Source organism: Siphateles boraxobius, unplaced genomic scaffold (assembly GCF_051911475.1).
Source record: "Siphateles boraxobius isolate OS27281-9 unplaced genomic scaffold, OSU_SipBor_1 100, whole genome shotgun sequence".
Taxonomy (NCBI): Eukaryota; Metazoa; Chordata; class Actinopteri; order Cypriniformes; family Leuciscidae; genus Siphateles; species Siphateles boraxobius.
In genome coordinates this window covers 1,394,409-1,416,348 of record NW_027508701.1, presented here as the reverse complement: position 1 = coordinate 1,416,348, position 21,940 = coordinate 1,394,409, and the positions used below count along the sequence as shown (strand labels likewise).

At 42.9% G+C, this 21,940-nt stretch overlaps 1 pseudogene; it reads left to right on the top strand.

Moving 5' to 3' along the window:
* Positions 1-333: 333 nt before the first annotated feature.
* LOC143747248 (uncharacterized) lies at positions 334-11,282 on the top strand (annotated as a pseudogene).
* The last annotated feature ends 10,658 nt before the right edge of the window (positions 11,283-21,940 follow it).

The window sequence follows — 21,940 nt, the reverse complement described above, 5'->3', positions numbered from 1 at the left end:
TCACACACACACAAGTGAAACGCTCACACACACACACACACACACACACACACACACACACACACACACACACACACACACACACACACACACACAAGTGAAATGCTCTCACACACACAAGTGAAACGCATTTGTTTCAGTATGTTGTATGAAAGCATTTCAGTTGAAACGGAAGGTGGTTAAAGTCCCCACTCCAGTCCAGTTGGTGGCAGTAGTGCACCTCAAGACGAATAACTAAAAGCTGTTGAAAGAAAGTATAGTAGAAAAGCGCGCCTTTCACAATACAAGCGACCGCAGAAAACCGTTAGTTCGCCCGCCAATCGCTCTACACCAATGTCTTCTCAACAACAACAAAGAACATTAGCCGAGGCTGCGGGCTTGCTGAATACCATATTGGCCTCAGCGGATACAATCAGAACACTGTCAAATGCCACAACAATCGGGCAGCAGCCGACCGTTGCAACTCCAAGTGTGGACACGTCGATGGACAGTCACCTAGCGTCGCTCTTCCCTTCCCGCCAGCGTAGCAGCGTGGCATTGCCAACTGCAGGTCCAGTTAGGAGAGAACCTGCTCCACCATGTTATCAAGCACAGCAATGTTTCAGCACATGGGCGTCAGGCAAAAGAAGAACAAGGTAAGTTAGCTAGACACCAGCTTGCTTCAGCTTGTCATTTTTAAAACTAGGAAGACCACTAATCACAGCACCTAAGTTAGCTAACTTAGATAACGTGATGTATCCTCCAAACACCCATTTTAGTCATTCTACGGAAATGTCCATATAGCGTTAGCCTTTACAGAAATATTACACTTGAAAAACATTTCAAGTCAAGTCAAGTCATCTTCATTTATATAGCGCAGAGATAAACATGAATTTCAGGTGATTACAATGTCTTCACATTTTAAATTAAGACAATATGTTATTTGAACAATTACACCTTATTGAGCCCTAAGTGTAGCAATATTTGATTTTTATTAATTAATTAAAATTCCAAGCACCACAAAAGTGCTCGGCCCCACAGTCATGTAAAGAGGGAAATCCTATATTTTGAAGTCAATAACAAGTTTTCCACCATTACAATACGATAATGTATCAACAACTATCAAATATATGAGGTAAACGACTGAGGTAAAAAACAAAATGCAGAATAAATATTATAAAATTTATAGTAAAAGTAGTGGTCCCCTGGAGTTGTCACTGGTGTTACCTTTAAACAAAAATCTCTTATTTTGAAATAAGTCACACTGATGACATCACTTGACTTCCTTCTTCCAGTTTCCTGAATATATATAAGGAAAGGCCCATAGTAAATCCACTCATTTACTTATCAGAAATGTTCTCATTTATCTCATGATTTCATATGAAGCTTTTAGTTGAAGTCACTGGTATGACCTTAAGATGGTAGGCTACATGCGGTCTTTAAATAAATGCACAAAAAATATAAAAAATCATTAAGCTGTCATTTATGTGTATTCGTAAAGTCAAAGGGTAATCTAATAATGTGGTCTAAGTTTAAATGTTAGAAAAAGAAATCAATTTTAAGACGTTTAAGTGGACGTTTCTGTAGAATGACCCATTAACGTTACTTTGACAGATGTAGCTAGCTAGGCGGCCAATACAAACCAGCACAGATTCGGCTAAAACATAAGGAGCGTAAAATATTATTATTAAATGTCATCTTATTGTGTTTCTGGTATCTAAGCTCTGGCACGGATCAGTCAGTTGTTGGGGAAAGAAAACAAAACGTCTCTGACAGGCTATTAACAAGCTAATGTTTGCTGGTCGACTCAGAATGGGCAAGTGTGTGAAGTTCAGAAAGCCAGAGATACGGACATGTTTGGAGATGAGGCTGAGTGCAGTGTTGCTGAGGTTAGCACAACAAGCAGACAAACGGGTCAGTCACAGTATGGCGAGCGCTAATGAAATGGAAGACCCGCTGCACTGGTTAGATCTACAACGTTAGGCACTTCATTGTATTATCTGTTGGAAGCATGACTTAACATTCACTGGCTAATTACTTGTTACATTTTTTCCAAACAAAATTATTACATTTACCTTGCCTAAATGTTTGCGCTCATTGCATTTTTACAATGGGGTAATATTGTTGTTAAGAATTTACATGTCACAAGGAAGCTTGATTTAAATTATTCAATTAAATTGAAAAAAGTAACACAAATAAATACAATAGAATAAAGAGACAAATAAAGACAATTAAAGAGAAAAGTTTTTCAATGGGTCTAACACTAGTATTCATATACAGAAACTGAATAAAGTAATCAAATGGAAAATAACACTGGGTAGTATTTTAGTCCTGAATAAATTAAATACATAGGCTACTAATCCTGATTCCTTAAACTTAAAGCTATCTTTTGTTGTTTTGACAACAAAATTAATGACAGACACATATGGCTGCCGTCACTTTAAGAGCTAGTGCACGGATCCTGTGTTCATTATACTGGCATGCGTTTTATGCTTAGGCCTATTAAAGACAAAACCGACTATGTTTAGAGTATAGCCTACTCACAAAGACCGAAATTGACAATTTTGCGTGTTAAAGCAATATAATCCGCGAAAAATAGTTACTGGCCAGCTGTTTTCGAGGCGTATTTTCTATGATTGTGCGCATAGAAAATAATCTCTCAGAGAGCGCGCGAGCACTGATTAGTTTAAAATCGCTTGAATGTTTAAACTGGTAAGACTTAAAAAGACTTCAGTCACGATGCACTGCTGGCCCGATTGTGCAAGTGAATATTCCGTCATGTCCCGACCTTACAGTCTATGGTCACGACTCCAAAACGCGAGTGTGTATTATCGCCGCAGCGCTTGATGCCTTCCACATTTTGAGAGAAGAGACGCGGCACCGCTGACCACTCACGCTGTTTGTGAAATTGCGTCTGGAAGATAGTTGTTAAAAGAATGATTTGGTTTTATTATCTGTGTGGATTACGATTGCGGGAATTTCCCGCTTTATAAATGGGAGACCTGCGGGAATGACTAGAATTATGCGCAATACCCGCAATCCCGCGCCGAAATTCGAGCCCTGCAATATTTATTGATAAAGCACTTTAAAAACACAGTATTGCAAGTGCAATCATGATTATTCAAAACATATATGATTTTAGCCTCTTTTTTTTAAGTACGTGATTCAGTCACACCTCAGGAGCAACCAAGGGGACGGACATCCACACACACACCAGCGTACAACATAGTGTTTAGCTACATATCCTATAAGCATTTTTTGTTGTTGTACTATCTCCCTTCTTTGTAGCCTCCAGTTCCTAATGGCATGTGGCAATAAGCTGGTGTCCCCTACACTCCAAGAGGGTCAAGATCTGAATGGGATGCTAATCCATAAGGTTTATAAAACCAAAGCCCTGTATGTGAGACCATCAAGGACCCTTCTAGTAAGTTTTTCCTTTATTTTTGGTCTATTTAAAAAAATATATATGTATAGTGTATTGCTTGTAGCAATATACAGTAAAGGTTTGAGAGAAATCAATGTTTTCACAAACAAAGTCAATTTGCTTCTCGCTCATTGCCTTCAAAGTTTAATTCTTTTGAAAGTTGTTCTGGTGTATACCAGTGCTGCTCTCTGTCTCTGTCGGTGTTACAGTGAGGTTGGCTACCAAGAGTTCATCAATTCAACAAACTCTCAGACGTGCAACCAGTTCATGAATAAAATTTGATAATGATTGCTGAAAGTGGGTGTGGCTTATTACAACAAATGTAAATTTCTATACATTTCTCATTCCTAACTTAAAAAAAATCTAAGTAAATCACCCTTATGTCCTAGAGAGCTGAAATATTCTCCGCACATCCACTGATATGTCTGGGCTCCAGACTAGGGCTGTCACTTTATTTTCGAAAATCGATTGCACAATCGATCGGACTAACCAACACAAGTTTCGAAACCGAAAATAGGGAATCGATTTTAACATCTATTTTTTTCTTTTCTTTTTTTTTACAAAAAATGTGTTTTAGGTGGACAGATCAATACAGTACACAGAACATGTAGGATGTTGGAAAATAACAATGTATTTTTTGTTAACCAAATGCTTTTTGATATTCGCTATTACTTCAATGCAAGTGAATAAGCGCGAATTGCTTAGTGACGTGTGTGTTCAAGCAAGCCAGATATGCACAGATTCTGTGCAATACGCTGTATTTAATATATCATGAGGACTCACGAGATGCGTATTTGCGCTAAATCTGCGCAGATTTGGCTACACGAACTTCCCCAGCAAAGTGAGTAAACGTAGAAATACGCCAAATTGGCTAGTGATTTGACAGCGTTAGCCTCCAAAGTAAATTTTTACCCGCATTTGGCAGACCAAACACAGAATTTGGGGAAAAATTTAATCTGGAACATTTAAAACAAATTTCATAAAGCCCTATCCATGGTCTCGTCACCCAATATGTGAGTGTAGCATAACTATAGTAAGCTCCATCAGGAGGTAACAACTTTAGCAGGAAAAATGTAGAAGAGGAAGAAAGAAACAAACAAATGTGTGGCCCGCGCCTTTTACGACACCATGTATCCATAGCATGCCCAGTAGTAATCTTTGCTTTAATATATATCTGTTTTTCTCTCTCTTTTGAAGATTGACTCGGAAGATGAAAACGAACTTTCCCCCATCCCTACCAGATCAATGTTGAGCGTGCATTCATCTGCTAAGGACAGTGATGAGGATTGTTTTGAAGTGTCTGGTCAACAAATCCAAACAAGCATGAGCAGCCATGGCACCACCAGGGCCTCTACAAGCAGCAGTCATGATGAAGATGGCAACCCTGGCCCCAACTGTGACGCAGTTGAAGACAGATCGAATGCCACCAACCACACTGCCGACAGTGCTGCTAGAAGTGGCGGTAACCCTGGCATGAGCGGACTTGACGGAGGCCGTCTTGCAAGAACTGATGACAACCCTGCCACAAGCAGTCATGATGAAGACTACTCTTCATATTTGACACTCATGGCTACTCTTCCAGATGACATCTCAGATGACGAGGAATTACAGCAAGCGATAATGGCGAGTATGGAGAGTCAGATGTAAGTAGGACACACAGAATGTGAATGAGAAGGATTATGTGATGATTATCATGTGATTATTATGACATGCACATTTTGGATTTATCAACTCCACAAAGTATGGGTAACTGAGTATTTTTCAGTTAATACATTTTTTCTGTTATTTTTATAGTGCGGAAAAGATCCCGGCTCAAGAGATACTGCTGGAACTGTCAAGCAAAGTTAGCACAAAACAGCAATGCAAATTTAATATAAATCTCTCTGCTGTCTGGGAGGGTGCCATGCGGGGCTTCAAAAGGGTATCATATGACCCTAACTTGATGATGTGTGTAAAATTCTCTGATGACATGGGGAGAAATGAAGAAGGGGTTGATTTAGGAGGCCCAAGGAGGGAATTCCTGAGGCTGCTGATGGAGACCATTGCCAGGTCGTCCATGTTTGAGGGAAAAGAAAGCAGCAAAACCTTAGCTCTTGACAGTACTGGTAATAACTAAAATTTGTCATTTATTAAAGTCATTTATATTTTGGGTAGTTTTTACATACAACTGTTAGCACTTGGGGGAAAAAGTTATTTAATAGCCCAATGAAAATGTTTTTATTTAATAATGAGTCTTTATGCATTAATCAATATTCCATTTATTTTCATTCCATTGTTTTGTAGCTCTAAGAGAGGACTGGTACTATACAGCTGGCAGAGCCATTGCTGTAAGCTTAGTACATGGAGGTCCACCACCTAACTTCCTCTCCCCAACAGTATTTTCTCTTCTAGTTGATGGCTCAGCAAATCCAGGACTAGAAGAAATAGCTGACACCGAAATTTTGGATAAAGTCAGAAAGGTATGTAGTTAGACATTAGACAAGTAGACACTAGTGTTGCACGATGCACCGATACTTCAAAAGTATCACGATTCTCAGAAATTAAAAACGTCACGATACCTAAATTTATTAGTATCGATACTTCTAAGAATGACCGCATTCCAGATTTGTAAGAGACGTATTTCATGTTGGTGTGTGCAACGCATGCACGCTTCCAGTGCCTCCTATGAACGTCTGTGTTTTAAAAACCTTTACAGAAGGATGACATTCTCCAACGGGGGGTCCTGTTTCTAGATCAGAATCTCTGCACACGCAAGGTCTCTCGATCACTCTCCCTCTCTGCCGTGCGCGCTACACGGTTTGGAGCAGTCTCGGTCTCGCATGCACGTTTGCTCTAGATTCCGGGAGATTTTAACTAATTTGCGGTATATCTAGCCGATTACGAGTAGCTCAACCTGTAGATCTATAGATAAACTGATCTTTCAGGCATTTGACCGACCAGGTTGACACTTCAGCTTGAGAAATCGGGGGTGTGGCGTGTGAAACCAATCAAACGCGTGTGTCTCACGGCCAATGCGTGAGAGTTGGCAGTTCTGCGGAAATTATCCTCATCATGGTTAATTCAACATCTCTGAAAACGCAACTTTCATAGATGACATTAATAATTTGCAAGCTGAGATAATGCTGCTAAATTTATACTTTTTTTTTTTTACCTTGAATGTCATTGCTCTAATTTATTTTTTATATTTTTATATTTCATATTTTGTTCAAATGTTTAATATCTGCTGTTCATATGTTCATTTATGTATTATATGATCAGAATGTTGTCCCAGCTGTCACGAAGACTGCTGCGTGAGGAAACTTCAGGAGACGAAAAGCAGGTTAACAGTCTTTAATGAAAAAACAAGGCAGAGCCAAAACGGCCGATCAACAGAAATGTCTCAAAAAGTTCGTGAAGAAACAGAGAAGCGCTCGCAGCAGGTCTCGTGGACTGGAGAAGCGCAGATCCCTCACACCTCTTCTGGACTCAACACAGGTAACCGCTGATCTGGTAAAGTAGCAGGTGGATAACTGACAACTGGACTAGACAGGACATAACAAATAACAGGAGATCAATAGCGGTAACAAACGTGACGGTCAACAATAATCCGACAAACTAGAGTGGAACACAAGAGACTAGAAATAGAGAGAAGCTAATGAAATGATAGAGAACAGGTGCGATAATGAGAAGATGAGAAACACCTGGGGAAGATAAGTGAATGAAGAGTGAGAGCGAACAAAAGGGAACAGATACAGAGAATGACCAGAAGAGGGAGACAGAGACCAATAAAACACGAGAAGGGAACCAGGATCATGACACCAGCTTTAAAATAATGCACAGCAATGATATGAGAGTGTTTCTCCCTTTTCAGGAAAAGTATCAAAATCGCAATTCTTGACTTGGTATCTGTATCGAAACAATAATTTTGGTATCGTGTCAACACTAGTAGACACACTTACATTAGACTGAGGTAACATTACAATGTTCTCTTGCTGTTTCCCATTGTGAGAGGGAGTTTCAATCCAGCCGAGTATGCCCATTGCTGAATGCCCAAATCCATATGTTGTTTGAATTCTGCCACTATTCAACAGCCAAGTGTAGTCAGCAAAGTGTATTTTTCTTTTCTTTTTTAATCACATTGTAGCAATGTGGGTAAAAACTGCTCTTCTATTAAAGTGATACTCCACCGGTTTTTTATATTAAACTATGTTATTCCCTTAACTAAGACGAGTTGATGCATACCTCTCTCGTCTCAGTGCGTGCACTCAATCGCTCTGGCGCGCGAGACACTTTGATAGCACAGTTCATTCAATACGGGCCAAGCAGAGAAGCGAGCAAACACCTCCAAGTTTTCCCTATTTAAATAGAGTTACACGAGTAGTGTAACTCGACCAAGGATGGTGACACAAAATAAAACATTGCGCTTTTCTAAGTGTGTAAAGTGGATAACTATAATGTATGGCGGAAAACCACAGCAAGTGCTTGTGAGCACTTCGACTCGGCGCGTATATATCTATGGACTCGGCGCAGTAATGTCATCACTCCGGAGAGGGGAGAGATGATATTACTGCGCCGAGTCGAAGTGCTCCCACACATACAGCAGCAGTACCCACACAGCCCAAGCCACGCTTTACATAAGATTACTTAAAAATATTCATAACAATAACTTTAGTACAGCAGATGTAAAACAGAACAAGGGGAAGGTGATGCTCTCAGGAGGAGGTGACTAAGAGTAGCTATGTTGCTACATTTACTACGTTTACATGGAGCCAATAACCCGGTCGCGCACGGCCATGTAAACACCGGCAAAAACCCGAATATGACCCATGGGGTACCCCTTTTCTAACCCGAATATTTGGTCGGTCATGTAAACGCGTATCGGCATATCCCCATCAAAAGGAACATTGATTTGTGTTCTGCGCATGTTCTATTCACAAGGAATTTTGGTCTTTTGAGTAGATGAACATACATAAACCCGCGTGCAGTATACCGTAAGTAAACAAGAAGTAGAGGTAAACATGGCGAGACGCAGCACAGCACCATACTTTTGGAGCGAGGAGGAAACCAATTTCTTTATTAGTTTTGGTGAAAACCAAAACTATTCATTATCCGCGTTCTGCTGCTGTTGTTGTTGTCTTTGGATACAGGAAGAAGAATCGGAAATGACGCATATTGCGTCTTAAGGTTGTCTGTACGTCCAGACGCTAACCGTGCGTCGCCGTTTACATCGGGATATTGGCAATTGATTGCAAATTCCATATATATACAGGACAGGAGTAACTCTCTCTGCTCACGCATGTAAACGGGTTATTCCGAATGTTTCAGAAACCCGAATAGTGACCTTAACCTGACCATAACCCGAATATTGACAGCTTGTAAACGTAGTCATTGATTATAATTTCATATATTTGCATACTATATAGCTTACCACTAGTTTAATATTAATTCCAATTACAGCAGTTTCATGTTTATGGGTTGTTTTCTTTCATTAAATCCTTATGTAAGAATAATGCACTAGATTGTGATTAGTTAACGGTAGATTGCTGTCGTACATCAGACTTTTTTGATGTCCTGCCCAATACAGGCTGTGAATGGTCGGTTGATAAAAAGTGACACTGACAACCCCATCGGCTTTATGAAAAGTTGAATGTTTTAACAAAAAGCACTTATGTAGCTTATATTCCTTCTTTTCCCCATATCTTGAAGCTACAGCTTCCAACTGCCAACGACGCCCTACCTGTTAACACTGGGACTTGAAAATGAGGGAAATGTTCAACCCAGTTAGTTTTGATTTCCACCTGTCTCAAACTAACATTCAATTCCAAACAGGATTCTGCATCTGCGGACGATCTAAAGGGTATATTACAACATCAGCAGAGTAATAACTTAACGCTCATCAGCGTATTAAAAAATATATAATTAAGTTTTTAACATGAAACTATAATTTATTATAAATTTTATCACTGAGGTGAAAAGGTGCCACAATCACATATAAAGAAGTTACTTCTCTTGTGTCGTCAGCCAAGTGTCTCGTCACATCTCCACTCGTACTGTTTTTAGGGGCATATGTGAGTGAAATGATCGCAATGCAGAGACATGAAAAAGTGAATTTAATTAAATGAATGATGTTCCATGTTCTTTGTACAGATTTTGTGAAGGATTGAAAACTCTTGGGGTTCTGGAGAAAATCAAAAGGCATCCAGACAGCTTTCGCCCCCTGTTCTGCTACGAGGCAAGCACACTGACTGCTGATCAGGTGGACGATCTTTTCAGCATTCGTCTGTCTCCAGAAGGGAGCAACAAGCGAGCTGCTGAGGAGATGGTTGTTACCTTCTGGAGAGACTATCTCCAGGATGCAGAAGGTAAAGTAAAGTGATGCCCTATCAGCCAAACTCCAGGCTTCAAAACGGCAGTCAACAAACCAATGGGTGACGTCGGATGTTTACGTCCACTTCTTTTATACAGTTTATGGGTTAACGTTGGATACTCGATAGATGGTGTTGTAGCAAAAACAATAATTAAACAAAATGCATCACCGGCATAAGAGACATCAAGATTCGAATTGTATTTTAAAAGATAGTTTTATTCTTTTAAAAGAGGCTTGTTCACAAAAATACCAGCTACCTCACGATAGGAACACAGAGCTAACTCACACAGCAAACAGCCAGTCTTCTTAAGCCCTATTCGCACGGGATTAGTATTATCTGGTGACATATAGTAGTTTGTAATAATTGCGGAGTTTGTCTGTGATCTTAATCCCGTGCGAATCGGCCATGTCTGTAATTTGTAAAGTAAAAATTCCCCCGCAAATTACCTACTATATTTCGCCGTACACAGAGGTCGGTCCTGTGATAATATTAGTCCCGCGCGAATCGGCATCTCTGTGATTTGGCCGGATCGTATATCATTTTTTCAAGGTTTTTGTTTCATGTGCGCCTTTTTATCCATCTTTCGCGAAGAATGGAGGCTGGTTTGGAGTGTTTTGATAGTATTTTGGGTGCTGTGTCATATCGCAACTGCACAATTTGCAGAAAGTGAAAGCTGAAAATCATCAGAAGAGCAAAAACAAAATGAATGATTAGATGGAGATGAATGAGATGTATAGCAGCATGCGGTAAGGAACTTTACTCTGTTTATGTCATAATATTTCATACAGCTAGACCTATAACGAAAAGAAATTTCCAAGCCTATTGACGTCATATCCGGGAGATAAGTCAGTAAATTCGAGTAAAATCACAGGCTTCGGTTATCCCGTGCGAATGCGCCACACGAAATTCAGATGTGGCGGGGTAATTTTTAAATCACACGAGGTCCCCAGATAATACTAATCCCATGCGAATAGGGCTTATTACTCCATTCTTCTGTAATTTTCCACTCACCTCAGTAAACCAGTTCTAACTGGTTTGTTGATTTTTTTTTTCATTTACATAAATAAAAACATTTCCACCAGAAATCAGTGCAGAAAAATTCATCAGAATGCAGAAAATTAAGTGTTTAATGCTCAAAATTGTCATATAATTCAGCATTTTCTTAAAAATTGTGGAAAAATGTAATCTTGTGAGCTAAGTGTTTTGTCACACACCTAACGTTAAGTTAACCAGCTACCACTTAAAATGTTTTTTTTTTCTTTCTGTTTTTTATAGAAGAAGGGTCATCCAAACTACAGAAGATATTGGCCTTCTCAACTGGAGCATCTATAGTACCACCTATTGGCTTTTTTCCAACTCCCTCGGTTCAGTTCATTCATAAAGGAGAAGACGACTTCTCTTCTACCCCAATGTTCCCTATGGCCAACACATGTGTTAACTGCATCAGGTTGCCACTTCATGTGTCATACCAGCTGTTCAAGGAGAAGTTTGACTTTGCATTAGGAAACACATATGGGTTTGGCAGGGCATGAACATAATCCTGCTCTGTAATGCGTTTCTCTGTTGGGTTTAAAAGGACAGTTATACAGACTTAGTCAGTTCAACAGACTTAGTCAGCCTAAGGTTAAAATATATTTTTATTTTTACACATCTCCCGTTTCATAACAGAAGAGTTTAGAAAATTACAATTTAGTGATGAAACATTGACATATATTCTGTATCACTTTATTGGTCTCTTGTCTATGTTCTCTTCACTCAGTCCCTCATGTGTCTTTCTTTCGGTCTCAGTGTAGCGGTTGTTCCTCTACGTTGTGTTATTTTGGATGTTTTGAATAAAAGAATTTTCCAGACAAAGTTGGTTGTACTAATGATGAATTTAATCACAATCCCTGTGTGATAAAACACATAAACAGACAGGCACTGTTAACAGCAGATATTTTGCCTCTCCTCAAGTGACATTGCAGGAAAGAGCAGACACACACTGTCACACATATATGTAATAATAGCAATATTATAAATAATATTCTTATGATAACCAATTCACAAAAAAAAGTGTCATAGTATGCAAATAATTCAAAACAGCATTACAGTGCGTCTTAGATACGATTAACATACCTGTGTGATAAAACACATAGAAAGGCACTGTTAGCAGCAGATCTTTTGCCTGTTAACCACTAAATACATGTTTAAGTACACCAGTTAGTTAACTACAGAACACACAGTGAACGCAATGTACAATATAGATTAATAAACTAGAATATATTTAATATGCGTACCAACTATACACATCTGTATATCAAATTTCATTTAATCGAGACGTTAGCCGCTTTTAGCCACTAATGGTGTGTTCACAGTTCACACCGAACGCGAATTTAATTATTTGCGCGAGTAGATTACATACAAAGTCAATGCAAAGACGCGAATAGACGCATCATTCGCGCCGGGCGTTGCGTTTGCAGCGAATGTCTTCCGTGCAAGTTGAAAAATTTGAACTCGAGCGAATGTTCAAGCGTCTAACTAGACGCGTATTTGACGCTCTATTCGCGGTCGGTGTGAACACACCATCACGGTGCGTGTCCACTACAGCCGCAAAACTACGCTCAGTGCTGCTGGCAACGCTGTAACTTCCCCGCTTTGGGGTGTGTCGGTTGCGAGTGTGTTTAATCTACGTTTTTTTCAACACACGGACAGTATAATCATCAGCGATGCACGCGATTACATTTAGAAATAGACAAGCTTTGTTTCCAAATGCACCAAGCAAAGATCCTTTCAATTTTATAAACTTTTACAAATCCAGCCAATATAATCACAATTAATTAACACATCCAAAATAAAATATTTAACATATATATAACAACTGCAAATAGTCTAATTTGTAAACAAAATGATTTACGTACTAAATCCAGCATAAACTCCGGCACAATTTGCATATTTTTAAACTCTTAAAACAGACGTCACATCCCGAACCTCACAGCAATTGGCTGCCGACTGCGTTTTTCGCTTGAGAACTGCTCAACCTTTTGACGCTCTCGGTCGCTCTAAATGCTTTCTCCGGTCCGCTGTCAATCCCAAAATGCAATGCGCGAGCGTGAAGCTCGACTTCCATAGGAATGAATTGAAAACGCTCGCTCCGCTCCGCTCGCACCGTGCCAGTGGACTCGCACCGTAAGGGCCTGTTCACATATTGCACCTAAAAACGCGTAGAAAACGCTAGGCGCGCCGCGTTCTCCTTTTTGCAAAGCGCTAGGGCGGTTGCGCTCCAGAGGCGTATGTCGTTGCTAAGCAACCATCAGCTGCGCTCTCCATTGTTCTTGTCACGTGACCTACGGTGCACTTGCGGCATTCTGAAAAGTTTAGATGTTTTTATCTCGATGCGGCGCAGACGCGCTTAAAACGAGCGCGTCGCTTCCATTATGAGCGCGCATACCGCGCGCCTACATTTGAAATAACGAACTTGAGCGCGCAAAAGACGCGATATGTGAACAGGCCCTACACATCACACTCGTGACGCACACACCGCGCCGCCATTTCGCGAAATGCACTATTCACTCATTAACAGCACACAAATAAACTTAATTTAACAAGTTAATGACTCGAACTAATAGTCAAATGTAACACCTCAATGAAATACTCTTTCACAATTGATTGTTTAAACCTGACATGAACACTTATAACTAAATTTTTACATCAAGTGCACGGAGCTCATGAAATCGTACCTCTCCTCAAGTGACATTGCAGGAAAGAGTTTGAACCTTCCTCGTACGTATGACGTCAGCCGACGTGCATACTGTGATGAATACCTTTGGTAAGAGCACGCAAACGTCTTTCAAAATAAAATGCCCCGAAACAAATAATAAAAACAAATTAAAACAAAATGATTTGTAATCTGGTGTAACATATCCATGCTACATCAGCGTCTGCTCATCTCAGTCTGTCTTTTTAAAGAACAAATGCTTTGTTAGTTTTGAATAAATGTTAATTGTTCATTTATTTGTAATGTCCAGTGTTTCAGAACCTTAACACAACTCCCACGTTATTCACTGAAGTAATTGCAAAAGAGAATGAAACACGTCTATTCCATGGTTCCCATCATACATCAATGTCTGGAATTATAACATTATTATTGGTCTGAAGTTCAGGTAATGGCCCTTCTTCGTCAATGCCATAATAGTTGTCAAAGTCAAAGATGTCACTTATAACTGGGTGAATTCCTATGTTGTTTATGACACCTGCATGCCACAGCTGAAGAGGTGTCTGCTAGAGGTCTGCACTCCCGCGGGACAAACGCAAAACAGTGCGGCGCGGGACAAATTTTTAAAGGTCATTGCGGGAGCGGGCGGGATGATGAGCTGCACTTGCGGGTGCGGGCGGGAGGGATGATACGCTGCACTCCCGCAAATTAAATATGAGTATAAAGTAAAATATATAAATGATTAAAGTAGCGTACATAATTTGTAGTTGTGAGGGAGATTCTGATTGGCAGCAATAAAAACGTTTTAAGCAGCCTAAACTTGTGAATGTTGTCGGGTAGGGCGGGGCCTAATCTCACGCACACTTGTTTAGAGACAATTCCTTTCCCGCTGCTCCGAGTTCGAATTCGAAAGCTAGTTCAAGTTCAAAATAGACAGCATGGACGAGGAACAGAGCGCCTCTAGTGCTTCAGATAAAGTACTGTTGTGAATATTATGCTGTTCGTAATATGGGACCAATAAATATGTTACCAAGTATTGGTAAGGAATTTTGTGTGCACGCATTTTTTTCCCCAAGACCTTTCGTCAGACAGAAAGTGCGGGCGGGAGCGGGACATTATATCACAGATGCGGGCGGGAGCGGTACTAAAAATGACAAATCTTTGCGGGAGCGGGCGGGAGCGGGACTGAACACTGCGGGAGCGGGCGGGAGCGGGTCTGAAAATTGTGTCCCGCGCAGACCTCTAGTGTCTGCCCCCCTTGTGTGGAGAGGCCATGGTTGTTCCACTGGTGGATAAATTCTGTTATTGACCTTTCAATTCTTGGTAAAAAAACATAATGCAAACAAAATAAATGTACTTCATTCAATGAATCCAGTACACCCTGTTCCTCCATGAAGTTAAAAATGTTAATAAAGTGTCTAGATACAACTCTATTGACTTCTGCCCATAGGCTCTCAATCCTTTGGTTGTGTACCGAAACACCAGTAATAACACTACGACTGTTTAATCCCCGTCTTTCCAACATAAAACGTGCAACATGTATATTTTCAATTCCGTGATCACATCTGACCCTTAAAGGCAAACCAAAGTTCTGTACCCCTCCTAAAAATAATGAAAAGACACTTGAGGCTCTGTTGTTAGTTAAGCACCTTAAATATATAATAGTCCGGCTAAAACCATCAACACACCCATGCAGGACCATCCGCCACCTAACCAGCTTGTGGTTCCCGTCAAAATGCCTGTTGAGAGATGTACACTACATTACATAACATATAGACTAATTGAAACTTACAGTAATTACAAAACATTTACAAGCCAACGTACCATAATTGGTTGGGGGCCTGAACATTATAGACCCTTCGGCGAATAGCATTACGACGTCTAAACCACCGTCCAATGGGATCCACTTGATACAGGCTCCGTCTGACCCGCCAACGTTGAACCCTTAAGCCACGCGATCTCAGACTACCAAGTACATATACTTCACCTGCATTTGGAGTGTTCTGTAGTATAGTAGTAACAATACTGTCCAAGTCTTGATTTGACAATACTGCATATCTTAATGGTTCAACTCCCAGAATCTGTCTGTGTCTGTATAGGGTTCTTCGACTTATTCCAAAGCATGATGCAATTCTCTGCCATGTCATACCAATGGACACACAGTGAGAAATCTGTTCGGCAGCTATGCTGTATCGGGGCCGACCTGGATGGCCGGTCAAGGTTGTGGGGGGTGTCAAATTGTTGGTCCCATCAATGGATCTCTGCCTGGCCTCAAGCTCACGGAGCAAGTTGTGAAAACAGCTATACAATGATCCTAATAGGTTACTGACATTCCTGTTATTATGATCATATCTGGACACGGCAAGAAATGTAGATAGAGTCCGCGTATGATCATCTAGCACTCTATAAAGCCTCTCCTGACCAAAAATGTCAGACTCTTCGCTTTGTATTATTGACTCAACGCACTGCAGAGCACTAGTAAAAAAACTTACAACATCTTCTTCATTGCTTCTCCCCCCAAAAAATTTAGTTTGGAGTTGAAAAACAAAGAGGATCAGATGAACATACATTGTAGTTGAAGTAGGCTGATTCAAAGTCAGCAAAAGTACATGTAACTTTAGGCCTACTTCCTAGAGTGGATTCTTCTGTTTCTTTCTGGTGAAAGGGAAGCCTCCCTTTTGTAACTGCAACTGCTTACTTGACGCTGCTCATTAGGCTGCCCAGATGGTCCGCTGAGGTTAATATGTTGTTTAGTTCGCTCACTTCAGTTAGGCTTCTTTACTGGTGAGCAGATATTGACGTGGCGACTAGCGAAAGAACTGTTTTGTGCGCCCGCGCTTTTTTCTTCGCTTTTTTACTTCTTCTTTATCTTCGATTTTGTTGTTATTGCCAACCAGCTTAGAGGTGCACTACTGCCACCAACTGGACTGGAGTGGTGACTTTAACCACCTTCTGTTTCAACTGAAATGCTTACAGCATACTGGAATAAATGCTTTTCACTTGTGTGTGTGAGAGCATTTCAGTTGTGTGTGTGAGCGTAATAATTTCAGTTGTATGTATGAGAGCGTTTCAGTTGTGTTTGTGAGAGCATTTCACTTGTGTGTGTGTGAGCATTTCAGTATAGTATGTGAATGAATTTAGTTTCATATGTGTATGTGCATGGTAATTCTGAATAATGTCCCAAGGGGCACCTCATATATTTTGTTCCCTAGAGGAGATAATCTTGTTGTTCAGATCATTGCTGCAAAAGAAAAACCCAACCAATGACCCAATATTTTCTCACATGCTGGATGTTTCTGCGTTCAAATCATTTGTGCTGTGAACCAACATGAGTCCTTCCTGGAACAGGAACGACAAGAGATTTCTGGATTTACTTTTACATTTACAAAGCACATGCTGCCAAATGTGTAAGAAGGCATAAGGCTTATCAACACACACACACACACACACACACACACACACACACACACACACACACACACACACACACACACACACACACACACACACACACACACACACACACACACACACACACACACACACACACACACACAAACAAACTAATCAAAGATAATAGCATTTTTCCCCACAAGAGGTCAGCAGAGACATTTAAAGCATGAGCTATAATAATTTTTTTAACTGGTCTTTGAATTAATGTTTTCAAATGAAATAACTTTAAGCATGTGCTTATTTTTATAATTAAATTATTGGTTAAAAATGGTTAATTAAGAGGTAAATTAAAAAATAAAATGAATTCAAGTTCTCCAAAAACAAAGTGCATGAATATAATGTTAATTAAATTTATGAAATTAAGTGACAATGTTTCTGAACGAGAAAAAAAAGTGAGATTTTCATGCTCCGGGTCATTTTCCTCTGGACCCATATTTCTGATGTTCATCATCATTCACCGTTACACCACAGCACAGAATAAAACCACGAACGAAGATCAGAAGAAACGTTTGTCAGCAAGTGTTCAGTTTACGTTCAATAGTCCTAGCAAAGTCCTCTAGTATTTACACATTTAAACGGTTACTATCATCTTCATTGTCATCACTTTTCGCTATACTGTGTACCATTTATTATATACAAAGGCGCACTTCACAGTCCCTAATTATCAGAAACGTCTCAGGTTCCGACTGTAACCTATGTTCCCTGAGAACAGGGAACGAGACAATACGTCAACGACGCTATGGGGAACGCCTCAGGCGTGACAGGTGTCTGAAATCACTATCAAATCACGTCAATCATATTGACCGGCGACAGCCCGTGAATCATTAGCGTGAATGATTAACGTGCGACCTGGAAGTATAAAGGGGCGCCTTGCAAACATGACAAATCACCTTATCGTCTGAAGGGACTGTACGGTAGGCAAGCCCCGCGGCATGGCAGGGAGACGTATTGTCTCGTTCCCTGTTCTCAGGGAACATAGGTTACAGTCGTAACCTGAGACGTTCCCTTTCGAAGGGAACTCAACAATACGTCAACGACGCTATGGGGAACGATATACCAACGCCGCCATGCTAAGGGGAGTGCATGCCAAGTGGCAGTGACAACTGTCAGAACCAGCAACTTCAAATGAAACGCTAGAACCACTCACCCTCAGGTCACACTGGGCTGTCAGTGACAGCATTCCCTACGGTCATAGCCCAAGCTACAGCCTCACAGAAAAACCTTCATAAACATGGTTAAATGAAAGGTCTACCTGGGCCGGCTCCGGGCCTGGAACCACAGCTTCCAATTAGAAGGGGTCCCTTCTAGGGAATGTGGCCAGGGAACCCAAGGGAACCCCAGCCAGTCACTATTCAGGGGAACGTACTCTGCCCCGAAATGCCACCAGGACGGCCTGACCTGGCGCCAGTACATAGACACTTAGTCTGGCCAAATCCTGTCTGTCTGAAGACAGAGCCTCTGGACAAATGCCTTCAGTAAGGCATCCAACCACAGGGACTGCGAAGCTGGCAGTGAACCACTCGGCCCGGATCTCAGAGACGGGATATCCCGGAGAGTATGACTCAGCATAGTGCTTTCCGACCCTTGCCAGCGAGGGGAGTTTCTCTACTCGATCCACGGATCAACCCAGTGTCTGTGTTTCAAAACACTGAGGAGGCCTGTGAAGGCCTAAGGGCTGATCTAACTGGGAGGCCTCACGAGAGGCCTACGACCGTCTGACCAGACTCAGGCAGCCGCATGCTCAAAGAGACCCTCCTGAGGGGAGCACAAGGTCTGCCTGATAGGCAAACCAGGCTGTAGGCAGAAAAGGTTCCGGGAGGGCACCTTTAGCAGAGAATGAACACTTTAGCGAGCCAGGGCGCAAGCTCGCCTTCAGCAGCTGCCTATTAAGGCTAGCTGAAACTGATAGCAAGAGACCACTAGCTTCATAAACCCAGCACCACTAGGGAGCGTTACAGGGAGGCCCGGAGACGCCTACTACCTGATCCTTTAGGGAGGCCAAGAGAGGCCTGCTACCTTACAACCACAGTATGTGGGGAGCTCACCTTCAGGGAGGCCTGGTGAGGCCTACCACCTGGTCACCACTATCTGTGGGAACTCACTGGTAGCTTTGAGCCCTGAGTCCGGGTGAAAGTATAAGGTGGCCTGCTAAGGCCAGCCAGCTGGGGACTCGCCTATCAGGGAGGCCTGGTCGGGCCTACTAGCTAATAGCAAGTCATATTCTGCCATAAAGTACACTGTTGGAAACCATACTACACAGCATAATTCACTAATGGGCTTCCAGTAGCGCTATAAGGTATGTCCCACAATGTTGGGACTCACCTCCGAGGAGGCCTGTTTAAGGCCTACTACCCATCAGTGAGTCAACTGCCCGAACCACCAAGGCCAGCCACGTAAAGTGAGCTGGCCTACAGTGCCCTCTGGGGGGCTGTCCAATCAAGGAGGCCTGCTGAGGCCTACTACCTAATGGCCGCCTACAGCATCCTGGTGCCTAATCACATTGCCCATGGCAGTGTACTCCGCAAGAAAGCTAGCACCCTTAAAACAAGGGGAGTACAAAATACGCCACTCTGCCTCAACGGAGGCCCCAGGGGCCTACCATCTATGCATGGGCGTCAGCTCAGGGCAATGCTCTGGCTTCAGGGGAGCGTACTTCGACCATTCTCTTATTTTAGAAGAAGTGAAGCTTACTTCATACTCGACCCGAGCCATAGTGGTGCGAGGTGGGATAAAACAGAACTGGGAGTGAAGTGCTCAGACCTACCCTGTATCACAGGGGAATACTCACACCTCACCCTGAGGTTATCAGGGTGCGGGCCTGCCAGCGGCTCTAGGGGTGACAGAAATGTATCTGTGCCCAACCTAGGGGAGTGGGGCTTGAATGAAAGCCAACCACCTACAACCTAGCGCTCGAGCAGTAGCTCAGCGAGGTGAGTGAAGCCTAAACTGGCGGCCTAAATCCATAGGCCAGTTCTGCATGGCAGGGTCGGGCAGGAAACCCAGTCTTCTTCGTGAAGCGAAAGACGGCCTAACCCTGCTCAATAAAGACATATATACCACGGAGGCCTGTTTGAGGCCTACCATGTCCTTACAAACCATCCTCAGCACCACGCTGCATTACTCTAGTCACCCCAGAATGCAGAGAAGGGGGCGGGCCTTGGCCTAACGACTCCCACGGGAGGAGGCTGTTTATACAGGGATGCTAGAAACCAACATTCACACAGTGAAGGGTCAGAGGAAGAAATGCTAAAACTTTTAGCAGAGCGCCTCTAATATCCCTGGCACAGCCTAGGCCAGCTACAGAGGCGGCCCTGGTGAGGGCCAGCCTGCAAGCATAGATCAATCTGAGGGCTCGGAGGAGCCACAGCCTTACTAAAGAATATAGTCTGTATTATTCCATACAAAGGGCTGCAGAATCGCTCAGCCTAATGAAACCCAAACAGAGCTCAAGGGGCGAAATACTCAGGAAGAAGTCAACGGACCCGTGGGCCGGACATAAGATCTATCTGAAGCTCTAGCGTCAGTCAACACTCTAAGTAAAAAATTCTAAGAGAGAGACCAACTACTCTACCCTGAGGTGGCTAACAGCCCGAAGGCTAACATAGTTATCGTTCTGGCCACCTAACGGGGAACTTCAGGGCCCTAATGATCCAGGAAACTTCTCTTACCTTATTACCTTGACATGACCCCATAGCTCTATACAGGGAACGAGGTCTGTAGAGAGATACATCTCGGAATTTTAATTCACAAAAAATTACTCTTAAAAGACCAGTCAGCTCACCTGCGGCGTGCGGAGTGAAGACTCGCCAGATAGTTCTTTATGACCCTGGGGTCCACCACTTTACATGCCTGAAAGAGGCGTTTCTACTAGCCAAGCCTAGGCGGGCCATTGGAACATCGTTCTTATCATAGGCCCAGCCCCAGGCCTGATGTAATGAACGTCTGGGGAGTCAGAAGAGAGGAGAGGGCTGGATTTCTTTTTAATGAAGCCCTCCGGGGAGATTATCCATCAGCGACACTGTGTGCGCTTGTGCTGGATAACCTCCCTCAGATCCCTCCTCTTGCGGGAGTCACGCCTCTTCTGCGCCCTGTTCCTCCACGGAGGGGGCGCACGAGAGGCGACACTGGCTCTCTGGCCCTGTCTACGGTCCTCGGACCGTGAAGGGCCAGGCCCTCCCGCCTGCCTGGGTGTGGAACCGGATCTCAGCGGTATGCAGGATCCTGCAGCGGGTCGGCCTGATATGCCTGCAGCACCGCCATAGTGTGCAGGGAAGCACCAGCCTGAACCGCTGTCGTGTATGCTCTGCCATTCAAACGTGCTGTTGACTTTAGCGGTTTGGATGGCAGGGTTGGAGCTCTCAGTGTCGACGCCTGCCCAGACACGAGATAGTTCGCAAACGACTCGTCAAATGGGCGGCATCGACACATACCCATGCTCTGCGACCCCCTCAACATCAGCGAAATTAACCCGCTGATGTCGGTGAATACTGGCAGAGTATGGGCTCTTCCATGCCCTCTCGATCTCCGTGTGAAGATCAGGAAGGAATGGAAGGCTCACCTGAGCTGGTGTGTATGGCAGGGGAGAAACCGATCGCCAAGCCTACCGCGAGCGGTCTCTCCTCTAGCGCGTCGCCATGGCAGCTACAGCCTGTTGGCGGCGCGCTCCACAACATCCACCAGGTCTGCATACACGGGGCAGGGTGGCTGAGAGGGTTCAGGATCTACCTGATTATAAACCTCCTCAGCCATCTCCTGCTCGTCCTGAAGAGCAGCAACTGCAGGAAACCATTGGTGCCTGCAGTTCGCCCTCGTCAGCCGTCGAATCATTTGAGAGGTTTACAGGACTCTCAAGATGATCGATGAGCTCTATCTGGAAGCCCATGATGCAAGTCGCCGCTCTGCCTCGGCACGAGCGGGACCACGCGGACCAGACGTTGAACCCCCTTCACTCGAGAAGAGGGCCAGACGAGAGCGGAGCGTTTTAAGAGAAAAACGCTCACAGTTCACACAGAGGATTCCCTCGAGAACCCCTCGTGCGCGCTCTTC